Below are 20884 nucleotides of genomic sequence, written 5' to 3' on the forward strand. Positions count from 1 at the left end.
ACATGAAGTGGTTACATTCATTAGACGCTGGCCAAGGGGCAAGCGCAGTTTTGTTAGTAGTGTATGATCTCCCATGTTTGAGGTGGTGGTGGGGAGGTGGGCAGGACCGCGCTGAAATCACAGGCAACACCCAATGAAGGAAGGAAAAAAGCTCACTACTGCTTTCCAAAGACCATGATGGTATTTCAAATAACACTGAGTGAGGCATCAGGTCCGCCCTTCCCCCTCTTCACTGTGGCAGCGAGTCTACATCCACTGAAGGCGTTTTTAATGCCCTCCATCCCTCTGATACATTAGACCTGGCGTCCAGGTGAGGGCTAGGCAGGGAAAGCCATTAATGAGGACTCACAGAGAGCTTTTCACGGGGAGCTGAGACGCCTCCTAATGAGGGGCCGACAAACACTGCCTGTTGTGCTGTTGTGCTCTTGTGTCTTTTGCTACAGAAATGACTCAAGCCGTCCCTCCCTGAACCATGGAAAATATTTTATAAGGCTTATTTTCCATGATTCTTTTGAAGGATATACCAACCGAGGCTGTGGTTGGGATCCGGTGTTAAATCATTACATGGTAGGACCTGAAGTCTAGGATGGAACACTCCTTCCCTGCTAAGGAGATTCTCCAGGTAGTGATTCACCAAGTGAACAAAATGAATGTATGGAGAGGAAGGCATGCCCACATCCAAAGCTGTGCTGGGTCCAGCGATGGGCAGGTGCTAATGGATGAACCCCTGCTTCCTCCAGTCCCCGGGGCCCACAGCCTTGCAGGCACAACACTGGCGGTCCATTCTGCAACCCTACCCTCTTCCATCCCTCGCTCTTGTGTTTTTCCAGTTTCCTCCAGACTTTGCAACATTCTGCGTGTCTCCTCGGCCTGAAATGTCACTGTGCACTATTGATAACTTCCCACTCTTTTTAGTGAAAATCTTGTTGGTGAAAACCTGATGGCAGAGGGCAAAGAAGTAACTATTTCTCACCCTAAATTTTTAATGAAAAGCTCCCAATTACAGACAAAAGATTTTTAAACACATACCCTTCTCAGAATACAATGGTGGTTCCTAAGACAGTAGGTCAGTCCCTGAACCTAAATCACGTGGGTCTGTAGAGAGTGAATCTGATGCCCTAAGAAACTACAGAAGCTCAACATCCAAGGAGACGCCAGGCTGGCCCCACAGATGGCCAGGAAAGCAGTTCCCTATTCCCGTGTCCTGCCCCAGAGCCTATGTGAACAAACACCGGCTAAGTATCTACATGACAGTGTGTTACATGTTATAGGGGACAAAACCCCAACAATTTTGCGCATACGAAGCCAAAGGTCTGTTGAGAAGGCAGGACCCACATATACAGGTTTCTGGGACACCTGGATTCTGGTCTAAACTTAATGAGGAACTGGATGCATGACCTTGGGCAAGTCACAAAAATCCTCTGCCCCTGGGATTTCTCACATCAGGATTTAACTAGCAACCAGGGCATCACTGATTAGGAGGCAACTGAGAGGCACAAATGTTTGATGCAAGAGAATGAGGAGACAAGGGGAAGCTTCCCAGAGCTGGGGTTCCAGGCTGGGCCTTGAGAAATGGATAGAGTTCCCAGGGAAAGGCAGGGCTGGGATGTGCAGGAAAGGACAACCAAGGCTGGAAGCATATTCCATACCAATGAGACAGCAGCTTGACATCTGGCGAGCCAAGCGTTCATGTGGTAGTGAAGAAGGAGAACCAGGGCTGACTCAGGAGGGGAGCTGGGTAAAGGCGTCGAATGCCAGGCTAAGGGTGCGGCCTCTCTCCTGCTTGCTGGGTTGTTAGCAAAGGGACAAGGCAAGAGAGGCAGGATCTACATCAGCCAGCACATGCATTTTGATGTGGAGTGACACCTCCTCAACTCAAGCTAGAAGGTGCAGGAGTGAAGCAACTGGCATCATTATTTGCAAACCACAGAAGAACCTGAAGGACGTAACCTATCAAGAGAATATCGATCAAGTAGAGGCACATACAAGGTAACAGCCACAGAGCTGGCATTTTCAAGCAGCAGACAACGATAAAAGGCAGAGGGTGACAGAGTGTGGGTGCGCTGACAACCCAGCTCCTGTATCTGAAAACGATGAGGGGCTGTCTGTATTTCTTGGCACTGAGACAATAAAAAGGTGAAGCCCTTTGCACTCCGAGAGCAAATAAGAGAAACCTTGATCAGAAATAGTACTTTTCACATGTCCTTGTGTGCACGTGCCTTTCTCTGGGCAACCTATCCTACAATTTCGGGAATAAAATTAAGAGTGAAAGAAAAATCAAATTTTACAAGACACAACATCTGAAACTGTTATTGCTTCTGACTGGATACTATAGCATGTGGCAGTGAAGGAACTCGGTGGTGTTTATTTGCCTTTTCAGGAGAATTTAAATTGGGCAGATTTTCACAGAAATACAGATTCAGTAACTTATTCTGGGGATTAAAAGAAGAAAGGATTGGGAAAAGTGCCTTGGGCTTTACTGTGGGAAAGGCGATCTGACTCATTTTTAATTTTCCATTAAAGCCCTACTTTTCAGTGTAAAGCAGATGGAATCCTTATACAACTCCATGAAAAGCCTACTATTTTTGGGTACCTCAAAGATGGAAGCTCTGAAGAAAATGAAAGTGTTTGAATTCATCAGATAAAATCCCACCAGCACATTCAAAAGGAGCAGGTACTTAGAAATCTTAAAAACACAAGGTAAGAGGTCTTTCTGTGATGGACTTCTGATCCTCAGCCTCCCCTGGGCCGCTGTTGCCTCTGGTTCTGGCTGATTGATGTTTTCTATCCCTTCGACAGCCAGCTCCCACCACCATGGTTGAGGTTCACTGTTTCTTCATTCCTTGTCTTTCAGAAGCTGCCTCCCTGATGGCTCCACCCTCACGGCCATGCTCAAGTCCAGAAGAGATTTCAGCTTTCGACCAGCCCACCCCAGACCTACTGAGCCAGAACAGGTTCTGAGAATCTGCATTCTATGCCTGCAACCCTGGCCCCAAAGCTCTTTCCTTCTCATGAGAGAAGGCCTAGTTCGCTGCATCTGTTTGTCATTCGGCCAAGGTGGGTGGAAGAAACAAGAGGGCTGATCTTTACTGTGTGTGGACGGGGAGGGCTGATCTTTACTGGGCTGGGAAGTAGTGGGCACTGCGTCTAGCCTCACAGTTTATAATCTCATTTGAGAAATGGAACAAAGCTAGTGTGAAGAGCATTGATTCTGGAGCCAGACTGACTGCTGCGGCTTACTAGCTGTCTGACCCTGACTTAATCGCTTAACCTCTAGGCTTCAGTTTCCCTATCTGTTAAATGGAAAGAATAACAAAAGTACCTCTTGGAATAGCACTGGGCATTGAGCTGGCAAGTCCACCATGAGTAAGACACAGGACCTCCAAAGAGCCTGCCAATCAGGGGAAAGGACCAGTATCTGCCCACTGTCTGATCCCACTCTGCTTCCTAAGTCTGGCTGTGATGCGAGTGATGGTGAGATGGTATCCAGGTGCCACAGGAGCCGAGAGGCAGGACTAAGGGGGCTTCTAAGAAAATAAGTCTTGGGTAAAGCCATCAGAAGGAGAGAAGCTTCCTGAAGTGGGGGGAAGGTTTGTAACCCCCAAAACCTAACACAGAGGCATCTGCCATACAAAGGCAAGGAGGCTTGAAAGGAGGCAGGAAATGACAAAGCACTGCTCTGGAGCAAAAGCATCCGTGAATTTAGGACAGACGGAGCTGGCTTCTCTAGTAACTAGCTGTGTGACAAAACGCAAGTTACTTAACCTTTCTGAGCTTCAACCTTCCCTTGTAACCAATGGGGATAATAATCCCTGCCCCGTGGATTGTTATGACCAAGTAAATTACTGTATGTGAAGCACTTCACAAGGCCTCCAGGAATCAATCACAAAGGTAGGTGTGCTTATTTTTCTGGTGTATTTAGGGAGGCTCTGTGTTTTTATACACCATCAGAGAGGGGAATACAGGTCAGAAATAAGTAGCCCTCAGAAAAGACCTTCTGAATGGAAATAAGTGATGGGCTAAGACTTTCCCATACCTTATTTTATTCTCCCCACAACCTACAGTTAATGGGCGCTCAATACATATTTGCCCAAACCAACTGGTGCTGCTTGGGGTCCTAGGTGGGCAGGGGCCGAATAGGTGATGATTCCTACCTGAAGAAGACTCTGCTTCATGCCCTGAGTGAGGCACAGCACAGAGCATCTGGAAGCAGGCAGAGATGAATGGGAAAACACCCTCATCCAAACATTACGATGACTCCAAGCCCTACTAACGTCGTTAAAGTTTCATGAGTCAGTAAGCATTATCTTTTCTTCCCACGTTTTTATTAGACCATAAATCCAGTTCAATTTATATCCTTCTAGGATTACTGTGTTCTAATCAAGTCCAGAGTGCCACTTATTCCAAAGTTGTCTGAACTGCATGTCACCCAAGTCCATTTGGATAATACTGTTGGGGCTTCTCATGTGTTTTAGTGGCTAGAAATTAGATTTGCTCAACAAGGAACACTGAAAAAAATTCTATTTCTCTAAATAACCCAAATTGTCCTTTTTTCATAGGAACCAAGTGCAGGCAAGTCGTTAACTCGTGGGGTTTTTCTCTACTCTGTCTGTGGTCTATTCTACTTTCAGAAAGTCATGATGACATTCTGAAGTCAAAGTCAAGAGATTTACATTGTCAATAGGTTAAAATTCTGGTTATTTGACTAAAATCCTTTTACAGGGCTAACTTCAAAGTCCTTTTATGTTTTCCTACTCTCAAGAATAAGAAACGTTCTGCATTTCCTAAGAAGACCTGCTGAAAGGGCTGTTCTCAATCATACTATATCAACTACTTTCCTACGTTTTCCAGGAACTGATTCAGAACTGACAATCACCCAAATCTCTTTCTAAAATATTCAAAATGTCCTTTTATGCACAGAATGCACTTTCATCCTCCCTTTCCTAAGGGATACACATGTTAGATGTATATATGTTACCTGTATAAATAGACATATATTCACATAGATATACATGTTAACAACAGCAGTAAACACACCACTTTTCTATGTGCAGGTACTATTCTGAGTGCTTTGCATGGATTGACTCATGACTCCTCATAGCAAACGTCTGAGGTAGAACAATTAACTCCATTTTAAGGGTGAAGAAAGGGAGAGATTGGGTAACTTGGCCCAGCTCACATGCTGGCAGGGGTAGAATGGATCATACCCTGAGTCCCGGCCCTCGATCACCTCCCTCACCTGGGCTTTAAGGGGTGTCCAAGGACTGCCACCTTGGAAAAGTCACTCAGCCTTAGCCCACCCTGGGCCTCATTTTTCCTTACCAGTAAAATGGACACGCTGGACTACATGATCCCTCAGTCCCTTATGAGTCTGTGTTCTGTGGGGTTTGCTACACGTTTCTCCCCTGGTCTGGGGAGCAGCAGAGCTCTTTAAATTTCTACCCTCAAGCTGCTGTGGCCGGGCGCGAAACCCAACTGCTCTTTCTGTTCTTTTGGTTGTTTAGGACTGCACCTGCAGCATATGGAAGTTCCCAGGCTAAGGGTCGATAGGAACTGAAGCTGCTGGCCTACGCCACAGCAACACGGGATCTGAGCCACATCTGCAACCTATACCACAGCTCACGGCAATGCCCACAGAGTGAGGCCAGGGATCGAACCAACATCCTCATTGAGACTAGTCAGGTTTGTTATTGCTGAGCCACAACGGAAATTCCTGCACTTTTCATTCTTAATCTTGCTTAACCTCCAGGGCACGGCCTTCCTCTCCTGGGGATCCAGGCTACCTCTCTCTCAGGGCCCACATAATACTCTGGTTGCACCTCCTGAGCAGGGCCCCAGGGCCTCTTCCTCCTCGCTCCCCGGTGCCTCCTCCACCCTGTCTGCTCTTCTACCCTACACACTCTTCCAGAGCGATACTGCTCACCTCCAAGGCCCCTAGAACTGTGTCATGTGCTGCTAATGGATCTGTGTATGAGTCCTCTCCTCACTCCAGACCCATCTATTCAACTGCCTACATGATACCTTAATGGGAAGTCCCAAGTGCCCATGATAAACTCTTCATTAAACACCCATCCTGCTGCTCCTACTGCATCGCTTGTCTGCATGTCTCTTTCCACTCACTTCCCAAGGACCCCTTTTTGCTGCCACCCTCCAATATACTGTCTCACCTCTCTTATTCTCTTTTGCTTCATCCCCTCTTTCAAGTAGCTCCTCATCTATGGCTCATCTGAGTTGCCAGAACTACCTTCCCTGCATCCCTCTTGACCGCCTCTGGTCAACAGCCCACGCTGTGGCCAGATGGAGCTTTCTAAAACACAAATCAGATCGAAGCAGCATCTCCACCTACAACTCTTTAAAATGGCCTTCCTGACAAAGTACCAAGAACATTCTCAAGGTTTCCACCAGCTCCATCTTCTCCCTAAGGCCATCTCTCTACACTGAGCTACTGGCACTTCCTACAAGGTCTGTGCATTTGGTTTCTGAGCTGCTCCCTCTGGGGCAGTGGCCCTCCCTCAACACTCGGCCAGCCAACACTACTCTTCAGCTCCATGACACTTCCTCCTCTGGCCTCCCCTGCCTGGCCACCCCAATTTCCCACCTCTCCGTGGAGTTCATGACCCTCGCTCCCGCGAGGACCCCCAGGATCACAACAGTTATCACCATGGCTGAGACTCTGTGCCACAAGGCTGGATTATTTTGTCTCTGAGCATCTAGTTCAACGTCTGGCAAATGGTAAAGACTATGAATGAACGATGCTGGATGAATAAATAAGTAGGATGAGTTGCAAACTCTTAGAGACCGATCTGTGGACCACAGATGGGTCCAGCTTAAAATAAAGAATCACACAGAGTAAAAGTATTTCCAGGATAAACATGTTTTGCTTTCCCACTTTTTGATTTTTTATTTCCTAGGTGAGCAGTAGATGAGGGTCTAAACGGAAGGAATGGAGGTAGGAACGGGCATTTTATTTCTTATTTAGAGTTGTTTCCCAACAATAGCATCAATTTCCAAAGCATCTACATCACCCCCCCCCCCAATCTCATGTGGAATGTGACAAATTTTAATTAATATTCTCATTATATCCACATGCAGTGTTTTGCATATTGCCTCATGACTAAGACCAAAGGCTTTGAAACCAAAATAATTGGGCCTCAATCCTGACTTTACCACTTACTAGCTATGTATGATCCTGAATTAGTTACTTAACCTCCCTTGCTTCAACTGCCCATCTGTTGTTGGTCAAAAGGTCCAAACTTGCGGTTACAAGATGACTATGTTTTGAGGATCTAAGAGAGCATGGTGACAATATTTAAAAATTCTGTATGTTATCCTTAAAAGTTGCTAATAAGGTAATTCTTAAATGTTCTAGCACAAGAAAAAAAATGATAATTTTTTGAGGTGATGTTAACTAACCTTGTTGTAATTATTTTGGAATGTGTAAGTTTATCAGATCTTATATTGCACATCTTGAAAGTTATACAATGTTAGAGGTCAATTACATCTCAACAGAACTGGAAAAGCACAACAAAATAAAATGTACAATTTGCAGAAATGATGGAGCCATTAAAAATTGAATATATGCTATCCGTTTATACATAATTTAAGAGAGTGCAAATTAATCTTTGTTTTGAATGTAAATGTGAAAATTTTAATCTCCCTAAGCATCAGTTTCCTTATTTCTGAATGTAATACATAGATATTAAACAGAACTTCAGGTGTATGTACAGAGAAAAAATAAAACAAAAAACTTCGCATCTGTAAACTGGGGATAACTGAAACCACTTCATATCATTATCAGATTTTTTTAATTGAAGGGCAGCTGGTTTATGATATTAATTTTAGGTGGTCATACCATTACTGTTCAGATTAAACAGGGCTTGCAACCTAGTAAATGCTCAATAAAAATTAGCTCTTACATGTTATTTTTATCTCCTCTAGTAGACTAAGCTCCTGAACCACAAGGACAGGGAGAAGTATTCACTTTTCACAATCCTATCTCCCAGTACCTTAGACACGGTAACATACTGGGCACATGTTTGCAGATCAGAGGAATATACCAAACATTGCTATACATTTGTTTGTAGCAAAAACACATGCCTTATTAAGTATGATGACTAGTAGATAGAATTGCTCCTGGGGAGGCTTGTAGAGAACACGGACTATGCAGAACACTAGCCGCTCACCCCACTCCTGGAGGGCTGGAGTCCACTTAACTCCATGGAAGATGCAGGGCTCACAGTCACCAGCTCAGGGCGGCTGGGGGATGGGGTTCAGAGGTGGGGGTGGGGGAAACCCAGGCAGGACTGAAGAGCTGAACTGGCTAAGGCTCCCTCCCCATGAACATGGCCTGGGGCAAGAAGTTTCTGCTGTGCTGTCTGCTTCATTTCTTCTTCCAATTAGAGAAGGTAGGGCTGTGATTCTGAAAGCCCCTCCTAGCCACTCGGGGAGCCTATAAAATCAGCAGATAAAAGCCGAAGCCACCAAAGGTGCTCCTGGAGAGCCATGTCCGGTGTCAGCACAGGAGCCATCAGATCACTGTATTACAAAGAATGACTGGGTGGGAACTGCCCACTGGAGTGGACAAAAGCAAAGTTTCTGGCAACATGTTTAAAATGAAAAGATCTGAACTTGGAAAATCAAAAGAACAAAAGCAATGATGAGGATGGGCTCTAGTTTCTGATCAGCCTACAAACTTCTTGAGGGCAGTGACTGTGCCTTGTTGAATGGTGGCATATGGCAAAGCTGCTGACCATAAATACATTTCTTCTTGACCTTTTTTTTCCGGTCACGTGGCTAAACTGTATTTCCCAGGCTCCCTTGCAGTTAAACGTGGCCACATAACTAGCCCTCAAGCAAAGGCTGTAATGTAGAAGTGACGGGTGTCATTTCCAGGCCACGGCATTTAAAATGTCGGTGCCTTCCTTTTTGTCCTTTGGCCAGCTGAAAGCAGGTGACAGTGGAGCACTATGGGATGGTGGAGCTTGGGGCTCAGAATTACTGCATGTAGGAAAGCCCCCTACAGACCAGAAATACCCATTTTTGACTATTACATATAGAATAATAAACGTCTATTGTTTTTGAGTCATTATACATTTGCAGGCCCATTATACATTTGTCACAGCTGCTAACATCAGCCAATTAATCCAGGTGCCTAGCACATACTAAAGGCCTAACTCACATTTGTTTAAAGAAGACAAATAAGACCAGGTTCCTTCTTTCAACATGCTGATCAGCTAATGATGGAAACAGACACGTGACAAACCTAAGGTCAGCGGCTGAAGTGTGAAAACAAAATTAGAGGCATGGTGAGTTGTCTGAAGGATGAGAAAGTATCCTAGAGTAGAAGACTTCTGAGCTGGGCCCTAACGGTTCAACAGGACCCAAGTAAATCAGATGCGGCTGGAGCTTCCAGACCACGAGAAAGCAGAGGGTGAAGGTACACAGAGCAGAGTGTGTTTGCTCACATTCAACCACATCATTCTCTTGCACTTGGTCAACAGAGTGAGAGTTTATTATGCACTGACTTTCATTCCTGGGTCTGGCATCAAGCAAAGATCACTTTGGGGGTTTTGGGGGAGGTTCTTATTTGTTCGTTTTTATTTTATTTTTTTAGAGTACACTCATTAACCCTATTACTTTTTTAAAATATAAAATCTTCCAAGATGAATGTCCTTAGAAAGTGCAGAAGTAAATGTTTAATGAACCATAACAACTCTTTTCTAATAAAATTCTTGAAGAACAAACTTGAGACAGTTGTACTCTTTACACTAGTCAAAGACCCATGCTCTTAGGAACGAGTGGATTCAACTTAAGTTTTGACATTATTGATTAAGCACCTAATAGTCACCAACTGTAAGATTAAGCCCCCGGCTGTACATTTCCATTTCCTCTTTAGGAGGACCATCAAACAGTCGGTTTAAGAGTTCAGTCCAAAGATTCTCTACATCCTTTGCTCATAGAAATTAAATGCCTCCAAAGCCTGAGAGAGTTAACAAAACCACTTCCTTCCAAAATCTGTGAGTCCCTTCAACTGAAAGCACAGGACTCCTGGGGCAGGGACTCAGGATAGAAAGCACAAAGGGTGGGAGGTACCTCAGGCAGGTGCTGGGTGGTGGGAGGAAGGATGGGGGTGTCTGAAGGCTACCCTGAAGCAGGACAGACAGGGTCTCCAGTCGTCTTCCAAATGCCCATCTCATGCTGTGTTAGCAATGTCTCCAGGAGCTTGTTTAAGTGTCAGGGTAGAACAACAAGCATTGGGCAGACAAGACTTCATTTCACAAGACTTCAGGACTCCTTAGACTCCAGGCTAGAAGCAAGTCAGGCTGCCTCACTTCTCTCAAACACCAATTTAACTCTCTTTCAGAAACAAATTTCTTCGGCCCCCCCCCCCCCGCAGCAATTTTTCCTACTCCCTAAATAATGAAAGGGGGTTAAAACTAGGCAGGGGTGTGCGTGCTACCTTGAAAGTAAAGCAACTCTCAACACGGCTGAAATCATTTCCCCCTTAAATCTAAGAAATACTGCAGCTGCCAGTCAACACTACCCGTCCATGAATACAACAAAATGCCAGCACCTGCCACTCTACATCTGGGCCCTTGTATTTTTTTTTTTTTTTTTTTTTTTTTTTTTTTTTTTTGGTAAATGTGGCAGGAAAGACTCTCAGAGAAAAGATCAACTGCTTTATCTGAGAGAAAGGGAAGCCCCGGGGAAGAGAAACAAGAAACATCGTACCCATCCTTGGGTACTTTGTGTGTCTCCTCTCTGTGCACTGAAAGGGCTCTTTGTGTCACACACACACACACACACACACCCGGCGAGTCTGTGTGATTTATTGGGGGAGGAGAGGCAAGAAGGGTGATTTTATTATCCCTCTTCTCACTCAGTCCCAGCAAACCTCCGCCTGGGCCCAAGCTCGGTGGCCTCTTTCTGGCTCAGTCCCCTCCGCCTGTGGCCGCAGAGATAAGAGAGAGGAGGCGACCAAACAAAAACAGTCATCGATCTAGGGAAGTCGAGAGGAAATCCAGCAAGCAGGGAAGGGAGGAGAAAAGGGCCTGAGGGAGCAGGAGGGGTGGGGGTAGGGCGGGGGTCAGAGGAAGAGCAGCTAAGGCTCCAGCAAGGGGTACTGGGGAAGGGTGGGTGGTGGCACAGGAAGAGTGGAGGGGAGGATCCGAGAAGCACAAGGGAGGTGCCAGAAATAGGCAGGAGGATGCGCTGAGAAGGCGACCGCCGCAGGAAGAGGAGGCCGAGAGGTGGAGGAGTGGGGCAGGGGTGGAGTGGGGTGGGGAGGAAAGCAGCACCGGGCATCAATTATTAAGTGATTACATCATCCCTGACATTAAAACAACACACACTGCCCGGGTGCCCACTGGGGGCCCCCGAAAGGAGGGCGGGGGCGGAGTCCGAGCCAGCCTCGCCCCCAAGCCAATTCCTATTCACACCCCGCGCCCCGCTCGCGGGCGAGGAAATGGGCCCCCCATCCCTGCGCTGCCGCGGGGCTGCACCTCGCAGAGATGTCCTCCGGCGAGACCAAGGGAAGAGTCCGAGCTGGGCCAACTCGCCGGCAGCCCTGCGGGGCGCCCGGGAGACTGCACAGGCCAGCAGACTGCAGCGCAGGGCCCCGCGGCGGGGGCGGCGCTGCGTGGGGGCGCCGTCAGCCAGCGTCTCCGCAGCATCCCCGCGGCCCCGCGGCGCATCCCCCGCAGCTTACCTGCGCGGCGCTCAGGCTCCGGAGCCCATTCACATGGTCCTCTCCCCGCCCTCCTCTGGCGCGGCCGAAGCGTCTCCGGTGGCTCCTCGGCGGGCCCGGGAGCGGGTGGGCCTTCTGAGAGCGCCCAGGGGGCGGCGCCGGGTGTCCCCGGCCGGGCGGCCGGGTCTCTCCCAGGCGCGGGCGGCGGCCGCCGGGCGGTGCGGCGCGGGCGGCGGCTTTGTGTGCGCCCAGGGAGCCCTTCGGTACGCGGGGTGAACCGCCGCGCGCCCGGACGGCGGTGGACGCGCGGCTCCGAAGGCAACCTCGCCTCTGCTCCCGGGGCCGGCCGGCGGGCGGGTCTCGGCGGCTTTCGGCTCGCGGCGACCCCTCCTCCTCTTCCGCGGCAGCCCCCCTCCCAGCCGGCTCGGCTCCTGACAGATGGCGCAACTGCAACGACGCGCCGCCGCTGCCGCGGCTGCTCACAGCTACTCGCGCTGATGCTCCAGCCCCTCCAGCCCCAGCGGGGAGTGAAGAGGGGCAGGACGCACTGCGAGAGTGGCAGGAGCCGATGCCCTATCAACGGGCCCCTCGGGAGCTGCAGGCAGCGACCATTGGTGTTTGGGGCGGGGGCGGGGCGGTGATGGGTGGGGCTACCGAGTGGGTTGAGCGTTACTGTGGTTTCGGGCATCCTGGCGTCCGTGCCGCGTAGGGTGTGAGAGGGTATGTTAGGTTGGAGGAGTTCTGTGTCTGTGTTTTTCAGGTTTACGTGGACTTGAGGTAGTGGGTTTGGGTGAGGGAAGAAGGGGAGAGTGTGAGCTGCAGTTTGTGCTTTGCGTAGGATTGCAGCCGCCAAAGCAGAAAAACATCGGCCATTCCCTCAAAACCATGGGAACTTGCCTTTCTGGTGTCTTTTCATTTGAAGGTGAAAGGATAAACTGGGAAAGTGTTAAGGTGATGAGTTTTCTCCGATCAAACGGAAGAGTGCAGAGCAAGGTAGAATTCCATTAAAGAAACCTGGAAAATCTAAGAGAACTCTGGAAATGCACAATTAATATTATTAATAATTATAAGGAGGAGAAGGAAGAAAAGGAAGGGGAGGAGATGGGAGAAATTAGGATCAATTTATTAATCTTCTGTTTATATGTATATATATTAGAGCAAAAGTCTTCAGGAAGTATTTGGGCAATGGGGGTAGAGGGTGGAGAGGGCCTGTGGTGACTAGGGAATCTACAATCACAGAGTAGAGATGTGTTTGTGTAGTTTTTTCCAAAATCATGTTTAATTGTAGCCATTGGTTGTCTTTGATTTCTCATGACATTCAGCCTTTTCGTGTTTTTTTCCTTCACTGAATCTGAGCTTTTGCTCAGATTTTCCTTGATAATATAATAGCCAGTTGAGTGTAGAGTTGGGAGTACATCAGTCTTTATTTCCTATTCAGCTTTTCTATGGCAGGATGTAACTTCATACAAAAAAAAAAAAAAAAAAAAAAAAAAGAAAAAAGAAAAAAACCACTTTGGCTTCCTGATTTTCTTTATAGGTAATTCCTGTTTACTGGAAGTTCTGCTTTAAGGCATGCTCAGATGAATTCTCCTTAATGATTTTGGCAAGAACCCTACCCTGCCCCCTCAGCAAAATTTAATGTTCTGGGAAATATAAGTGAATTGACTTCTGCTTCTATGCTCAATAATTCCTTACCACTAATTTTTTAATTAAAATTTTAAAAATATAAGTCACTTTTGCTGACTCTTTCATTTTAGGTATACAGTGCTTTTTAAAGTTGTTAACATTTACTAAACAATCCCCATTTTATGGATGAGGAAACTGAGGACAAGAGAAGTCAATAACTAAACTCAAGGTGATCATATAGGGTGATTAGTTTTTTCCTTTATTAAATAAAATGCTAAATAAAACCGAGTTTAAATTATGTGTTGGTAATTCACCCATAGTCCCAAGAAATGGAACCACAACTAGGACTAGAAGATTTCCATACAAGAGAATGTCAGCTTTATCTAGCCAAGAATTGTTTGTCTCAGAGAAGGGGCTCCTTGTCATCAGTATTAGCCTGCCATGGCTGCCTAGTTTATTTGAACTGGGATGGAGAGGCAGTTGTCTAGAGCAATGATTCTCAAACCTTAGCATGTTATTCAGAATTACCAGAAGGGACTTATTGACATACAGACTGGGAGTTCCCTGGTGGCCTAGCAGTTAAGGATCTGGTGTTGTCACTGCTGGGGCACGGGTTCAGTCCCTGGCCCTGGGAACTTCCGCATGCTGGAGCAGCCAAAAAAAGAACCCCCAAAACAAACAAACAAAAAAACCACAGACTGATGCGCCCCCCCCCCACTCCCAGAGGGTCTGACTCAGTAGATTTGGGATAAAGCCCAAGAATTTTCACTTCTAACAGTACCCAGGTAATGTTCCTGGTCAGGGTACCAAACCTTGAGAACCACCTGTCTAAGGCAGGCCAGTGTGGTAACCACTAGCCACACATGGCTATTGAGTATTTGCAATGTGGTGAGTCCAAATCGAGATATGCCATGAAAGGTAAAAGACATGTTGGATTTCAAAGATTAGGATGAAAAAAAGAAATGTAAAGCATCTAATCGATTTTTATACCAATTACATGTTAGGAGGGTAAGAGTCCAAATGAATTGTGCTAAATAAAATGTATTATTAAAGTGAATTTCACCTGTTTCTTTTACCTTTTAAATGAGAGAATTTAAAGTAGCATATGTGGGAGTTCCCGTCGTGACGCAGTGGTTAACGAATCTGACTAGAAACCATGAGGTTTCAGGTTCAATCCCTGGCCTTGCTCAGTGGGTTAGGGATCCAGCGTTGCTGTGAGCTGTGGTGTAGGTTGCAGACACAGCTCGGATCCTGCATTGCTGTGGCTCTGGCATACGCCAGCAGCTACAGCTCCAATTCGACCCCTAGCCTGGAAACCTCCATATGCCACGGGAGCGGCCCTAGAAAAAGCAAAAAGACAAAAAAAAAAAAAAAAGAAAGAAAGAAAGAAAAAAAAAATCTACCTCAAAATAAAATAAAATAAAGTAGCATATGTGGCTCATATTATATTTCTATTGGACAGCACTGGTCTAGGGCTGTTTCTGACTCCAGGTAGGTAGTGCACACTTGAGAGCACCTCGATGAGGCAAATCAGTTATCTTTTCTGGTCTTTAGTGTTTTCATATGTAAAACGGGGACAGAGCAAAACTGATCTTGCATACACATGTGACTTGTGTAAAGACTAAATGGACAGGGAAGCAGTTCTGGTGTACCATCCTCCCTTTTAAAGTCCTGTACCCTCAGTAAAACTATCCTCAAGATAGAGAGCTCCTTGGAATTCCATGTGAGACTACTTCTCTTACAATGTCAAGAAGAGTAGGTGGGGTGAGGCTTCTCATTGTTTATCGTTTCTTCAAGAGGAGTGGCTTTTTAGCGTCTGTAACTCTAATAGCTTCTTGATCTAATTAGTGGACAAAAAGACAATGCAATTAAAATGGAAGATTAACCTGCCCCCATCAAGACTTCATCCTGCTTTTGTAATTCTTTCCTTGCCTACCTTTTTATCTGTTGCCCTTCTTCAATGCGTTTTTAAGTGGATTTGGCCTCCCAGGAGGATTTGCTAATGGTCTGAACAAGTATATAGAGTAGCATGAAAGCTCCAGATGCTATTGCCCCATTCTGATCTACTGTGCAGGTCTCTACGTGGATATTGATTCAAGATCCCTGACACTATCCCTAGCCTTCCTAAGTCTTGTTGACCTCTATGCCCCCAGCTTTGCTTTCTTGTGGACAGTTTGTAATGTACAAATGATAATGTAGGCATTATTCTAGAAATTCTCTTTGATTTAATGGGTAGTGGTTATTTTTCTATTTCTTTCACCTTAAGGTTTCCCATTTCTATCTGAGCTTTATTTTGTCTCAACTAATCCTCTTGCTTTTAGAGTAACATCTTCCTCATTTTTAATTGTCTTAGTTAAGATAGTTTTTTGCCTTAAAATTACGATTTCAGTTTCAATCTTCTCTTAAATGTTAACTCAATAGCAACTCCTGTAGCAAAGATAAGAATCCTTAATAGAGGGTGCTTACAAAACAAAACAAGAAAGTAAAGATGAAAACGTCAATTGAAAACATGGGAAAAGGAAGTGCATCCCCCAATGGCCAGTAAACATGAAAAGAGATTTAACACGACATGTAACCAAAGCAATGCAAAGATAAGAATTTTCTCAACCACCCAGCTGGCCAAAGACATAAAACTGTGTAGGGAATGGATATGCACACTGCCCATGGGAGTGTTAGGTGATATATCACTTCCAGAAAACAACTTAGTAAGACTTATGAAAAAAGTATATAGCTTCAGAGTTCCCTTTGTGGCTCAGTGGTTAATGAACCTGACTAGGATCTGTGAGGATGCAGGTTCAATCCCTGGCCTCGCTCAGTGGATTAGGGATCCAGCGTTGCTGTGACCTGTGGTGTAGGTGGCAGACACATTTCAGATCTGGCATGGCTGTGGCTGTGGTGTGGGCCAGCAGCTCTAGCTCTGATTTGAGCCCTATCCTGGGAGCCTCCATATGCTGCGGGTGCTGCCATAAAAAGTCAAAAAAAAGTATATAGCTTTGACCCAGCTGTTCCCCTGGGACGGAATGGAATAAGTTTGCAAAAAGATATACCTGCCATGCAAGTGATTGGAACATTGTTTACAATAGTGAAATACTGAGAAAAGCCCATTAATAAGGGATTTGGTGTGTAAACTATGCTATATCTGTAATAGAACACTATATAGCCATAAAAATGATGCTGCTGCTGTTTATTTACATGGGAAGATTTTCACAATAAAGTGTTAAGAGAAAAAAGTGAACCACAAATTAGGCTGTGTGTGTGTGTGTGTGTGTGTTGTGTGTGTGCTTTTACATAAATAATCCATTATTTTAAAATTTACTTCTCTACATAAACTTTCATAGAAAGAAAAGTGTGCAAGTCCATACATAAAAGTGCTAACAGTGATTTTCTCCAAGTTATCAGATTAAAGGTCATCTTTATTTTTTATCTTTTCTAATTTTCTGAACCTTTTTTTTTTTTTTTTTTGTCTATTTAGGGCCACACCTGCAGCATATGGAGGTTTTCAGCCTGGGTCGAATTGGAGCTGCAGCTGCCAGCCTACGCCACAGCAACATGGGATCCAAGATGTGTCTGTGACCTACAGCATAGCTCAGGGCGGTGCCAGATCTTTAACCCACTGAGCAAGGCCAGGGATTGAACCTACATCCTCATGGATACTAGTCGGGTTCATTAACCACTGAGCCATGATGGGAACTCCTAATTTTCTGAAATTTTGCATTGGGCACTATTTGTTAACAGAAGAAACAGTAAAAATAAACCTTTTAGAGCTTTTTTCTTTCTTTGCTACTTTATTTTTTATTTTATTTAATTTTTTTTTTGTCTTTTGTGTTTTGTTGTTGTTGCTATTTCTTGGGCCGCTCCCGCGGCATATGTAGGTTCCCAGGCTAGGGGTTGAATCGGAGCTGTAGCCACCGGCCTACGCCAGAGCCACAGCAACGCGGGATCTGTGCCGCGTCTGCAACCTACACCACAGCTCACGGTAACGCAGGATCGTTAGCCCACTGAGCAAGGGCAGGGACCGAACCCGCAACCTCATGGTTCCTAGTCGGATTCGTTAACCACTGCGCCATGACGGGAACTCCTTTCTTTGCTACTTTAATTTTCCCTTTTCCCTTCCTTCTCTTCTCTGCTCTTTTTCCTACCTTTTGAAGAATTCTTGCCAAAGAGGTGGTATCTAGGGAAGGCTTCCAGCTGGGGCTGGGAGAATTGGAGGGCTTCTGCTCCCATCCACCCACAACTAGCCTTCTAACTTCTCATAGACCTTTCAGGATTTGTAAGAACAATTTTGTAGGAGTTCCTGTCAGAGCTCAGTGGAAACAAACCCGACTAGTATCCATTAGGACATGGGTTTGATCCCTGGCCTTGTTCAGTGGGTTAAGGGTCCACCTTTGCAGTGAGCTGTGGTGTAGGTCACAGACACAACTCGGATCTGGTGTTGGCTGTGGCTGTGGTATAGGCCAGCAGCTGCAGCTCCAATTTAACTTTTAGCTTTAGAACCTCCACATGCTGAAGGCGCGACCCTTAAAAAGACAAAAACAAAAACAAAAACAAAAAATGAAAACCTCAAAAGACAAAACAAAAAAAGCAACAATTTTCCAAAAACTTTACTTTGAAAGCAGGAGATCCTGGGGAAACTGGTCCCAGGCCTAACCCCTCTGTACCCTGTACACCTGGCCTACTGTGAAATTCCTGGACTTTTTTTTTTTTTTTTTAATGGTTGCACTCACTGCATAAGGAAGTTCCCAGGCTAGAAGTCAAATCAGAGCTGCAGCTGCTGGCCTACACCACAGTGAGAGCAACACTAGATCTGAGTTGCCTCTGACCTACACTTTACACCACAGCTTAACACCAGACCCTTAACCCAATGGGTGAGGCCAGGGATCAAACCCGAACCTTCACAGAAACAACATCATGTCCTTAACCCTCTAAGCCACAACGGGAACTCCAACTCCTGCTTCTGACATCACCCTGTTAGCAGGTTCTAACAGCAAGAACTAACTATTTTAAAATCCATGATGTCCAGAACACAGCCAGTAGATTTAGGGTATATTGGGCCCAGAGTGGGCCATGAGCCAGCAGGAGATGGTCTGGGGGAATTTCCTGAGAGAAGAGAAGGACCCTCCATACACACCCAGCCCAAGCTCAGGAGGGGATGGGGGCAGATGGTGTTAAACCTGCTTCTGGAAGAGGCCCAGCCCAGCTTCTGAAGCTGGCATCCTGGCATGGCTCTTATACTAGCCCTCTCTTGCAAAACTTTGTACAAACTGGACAGCTGCTTCTCCTGGCAGGGCCACAGCACAGCCGTCTTCATACGTGTCTCTCCAGCCCCCTTCCCTCTTAAAAACATAGAGACTGGGCTAAATAAATAGGCACTGTCGAGAACAAGGTTTTGGAGCCCAAGTCCATGGACCTCTGCTGGGTGCTCTCAGTGCGCCAGGGTCATTGCTGGGTGAGCTGGGCCTGTTGGAAAGATTGGTTCTACACAGGGAGAGAGGCCATATCCCACAGGGACCACAGGGAGGGTGGGAAGGGTGGTGGTGATTGAAGATCGTCTTCTTCGATTCTTTGCCAGGCACCCCAAAGGAGGCCTGGACTATTATCTGGTGTGGTCCAAGGATCTGGGAATGGGATCTAGTAATCTTGAGGCTCGAGATGGAAACATTTGCAATCCCACATAGTTGTCTTCCCACAGGTCTCCTACAGGAACCCTGGTAGGCAGCTAATATGCGAGACTCTCTGGTCACAAGATGGCCCGCTCCTTTCTTTGACATTCTAACTAGCTGTACCTCCCACTCTGGCCCTTTCTTGACTACTCACTCATCTATTTCCTGGCTCTACTCTATGCAGGGATGCTGTTGAGTCTCCTCCTGTGTGGCTGAGCCACAAGGAAGCCCCTCTCTGATTGGATCTGAAGTCTTCAGATGTCCTTGTTTGCAGCCACCATAAGTTGGTGAGGCCTGATCTTTGAGTGAGCTGAGCCTGACTTGTCATCTCTGGAAAGACACTTAAGAGCTACACAGTGAGGGTGTGTGTGTGTGTGTGTGTGTGTGTGTGTGTTTGACTAGTGTTGTTTCCAGAGTGTGCCCTTGATGATTCAGATATTTTTTCTGGTTATGGCTTGTTGGCATCCCAAAGAATAAAAGATAATATCTCAGCTTTCTAATTGCTCTAGTGATCTACATCTGTATGAGACATGGATTTTATAACAGTTATCTTGCCACTTTCAAGAATTCAAATATTCTATCTGTCAGGTTGTCAAGGGAGAGAAATGAACAGAAGGAAGAGAAAATGATTATTACAGTCAAGGTTCTTGGTTGCAAGCCTAAAAGAAACTAACTATGTCTAATTTAAGCAGAAAAAGAATTTATTAGAAGGACGTTGAGTGGCTCGCAGAATCAATTAGAAGATTTGAGAACGAGGTTCAGAAAACAAGCAGGGATCAGGAATCAGCACCCAGGGGCACAGGTGAGGATGGGGTAGGAGACTGTGTTGGGGCCTCACACTGCCAGGGACTTCTGCCACTACTGGAGGTGGATTCTAGGCTGTCTCTTCATTCTCCTCTCAGTTGCTGAAGATTCAAATTCCTGGGTGGCAGCATCCAATAGGCTGTGGGGGGGTGGGGCTGTCTGTGAGGGATGGGGACAAGAGGCAGTCAAGAGGAGGGGGAGGGGTATCTGCCTTTCTTTAGCTTCTGTGAAAAATGCTGAAACCTTGTCCTAGACCAATTTAGATAACAGGACCCTCCCTCAAATAAGAGAGGAGGTGGAATGCTGGGTCAGAATTTTTAAAATGACAAATGCCCCATTGTAATCATTTACCCATATCTCCACAAGCCTCAAGTCTCCATGATTGAGTGTCACCATGCGTTTAATAGGAATTTCTTCCTTTCCAGTCAAAATGCTGTTCTTTCCAAGAGAATGATAGGCCAGGTCCCTCCAGCAAAGTTTACACTATCTTCTAAAACGAAATTTCTCACATAAATAATTTTTTAACTTGCATGTATTCCACATTTCCCACAGAGAGCTAATTGTTCCTGAGGATGAAGGATTTGTGACAGGTCTTGCACGGATGTGAAATGTATGAGAATGGGAAGTTTTTGTTTGTTTTTTGTTTTTTGGGTTTTTTTTTTTAGGGCCACACCTGCAGCATATGGAGGTTCCCAGGCTAGGGGTCTAATTGGAGCTACAGCTACCCACAGCCACAGCAACGCCAGATCCCAGGTGTGTCTGCAACCTCCACCACAGCTCATGGCAATGCTGGATCCTTAACCCACTCAGTGAGAACAGGGATCAAACCTGAGTCTTCATGGATACTAGCAGGGTTTGTTACCACTGTGCCACCACAGGAACTCCAGGAATGAAGTTTGATAGAATTTTTACCCTTGTTCCGACCATGAGAGGTCAGTTGGCCCTAGGCCCTTCCTGTTCATTATTGTCCTCCATGGATAAGATTCTTTTACTGGCTTCTCAGCTCACAGTGATTCCTACTTTCTGGGACTAGCTTCCAAAACTCAGGGGTGGGCTTTGGGAGACCATGTCTACATGAAGTGACCTGCAGCCCTTCAGCCTAGCCATA

The 20884-nt window shown here is 46.1% G+C and overlaps 1 protein-coding gene across 2 annotated transcripts in view; it reads right to left on the reverse strand.

Moving 5' to 3' along the window:
• Positions 1–11795, reverse strand: part of FYN (FYN proto-oncogene, Src family tyrosine kinase) — a 225160-nt gene extending 213365 nt beyond the window's left edge. For both annotated transcript variants that reach the window (XM_021084366.2, XM_021084347.2), the window contains exon 1: positions 11708–11795. The gene's annotated coding sequence lies outside the window, so the exon portion shown is untranslated. The remainder of the gene's footprint in view (positions 1–11707) is intronic.
• Between the last annotated feature and the right edge of the window lie 9089 nt (positions 11796–20884).

This window comes from Sus scrofa, chromosome 1 (genome assembly GCF_054392235.1).
Source record: "Sus scrofa isolate SSC_HxYL_T2T_F1_AM1 chromosome 1, Sscrofa_HxYL_maternal_Yorkshire_Landrace_v2.0, whole genome shotgun sequence".
Classification (NCBI taxonomy): Eukaryota; Metazoa; Chordata; class Mammalia; order Artiodactyla; family Suidae; genus Sus; species Sus scrofa.